At 37.9% G+C, this 817-nt stretch overlaps 1 protein-coding gene across 1 annotated transcript in view; it reads right to left on the reverse strand.

The window, feature by feature from the left end:
- Positions 1-817, reverse strand: part of LOC123933383 — a 348,492-nt gene that overhangs the window by 296,487 nt on the left and 51,188 nt on the right. The window lies entirely within an intron of this gene.

The raw sequence follows: 817 nt of genomic DNA on the forward strand, positions 1-817 counted from the left end.
ACATCAGGCTCTCCGCTCAGCGGGGAGCCTGCTTCCCTCTCTCTCTCTCTGCCTGCCTCTCTGTCTACTTGTGATCTCTCTCTGTCAAATAAATAAATAAAATCTTTAAAAACAAAAAACAAAAAAAAAAACAATAAAGTTAGGCATTTTGGGTCCATTTTCCTGCATTTAAGAGGACACTTTACGTTTTCAGTGGCTGCATGTAATGAACTGAGAATCTGCTGTAGCTGAAGCTGTTGTTAATCTCCGGGTGATATACATGTGTATTAGTCAGAGAAATAAAAGCCTTGGTTGTGTGGTCTTACTCTAGCACCCAAGAGAGTGAAGATACTGTGCGAAACATTGAGGTCTGAGAGGAATTTTCCTTGGTATACTTTGTCTTTTTTAAAGGTCACTAAAATGATTATAGAGATGAAGTCATTTCACTTGGGAAGTAAACTAAAATGAGACTCTGGGCAGATAAGGAAACTAGTAATGCTAAATGCATGAAAGGGTACGGATGTGGCAGTCCTACAATTTTTCAAAAAAATTCCAAAGCATTAGAGGCAGAAAGAACCACCTGAAGCTTTAATAAGATAGTTAACAGGGAAAAGAAAATACAGTGGTTTTTTCCATTCTAAAAAAATGAGCATGTAGGGTTAGGTATTTCTTCGCATTCTACAAATCACAAATAAGTAGAGATTTAAGAGTGGCTGGGAAGTAATAAGTTAGGTAAATACTCCCACTCCCATGAAGTTCTTTTATCCCTGAACACCTTCTATTGCTTGGGCACACCAGAATACAAGACACTTTTCTTGAGAGAAATGTGTGTAACCTG

Source organism: Meles meles, chromosome 21, assembly GCF_922984935.1.
Source record: "Meles meles chromosome 21, mMelMel3.1 paternal haplotype, whole genome shotgun sequence".
NCBI classification, from domain to species: Eukaryota; Metazoa; Chordata; class Mammalia; order Carnivora; family Mustelidae; genus Meles; species Meles meles.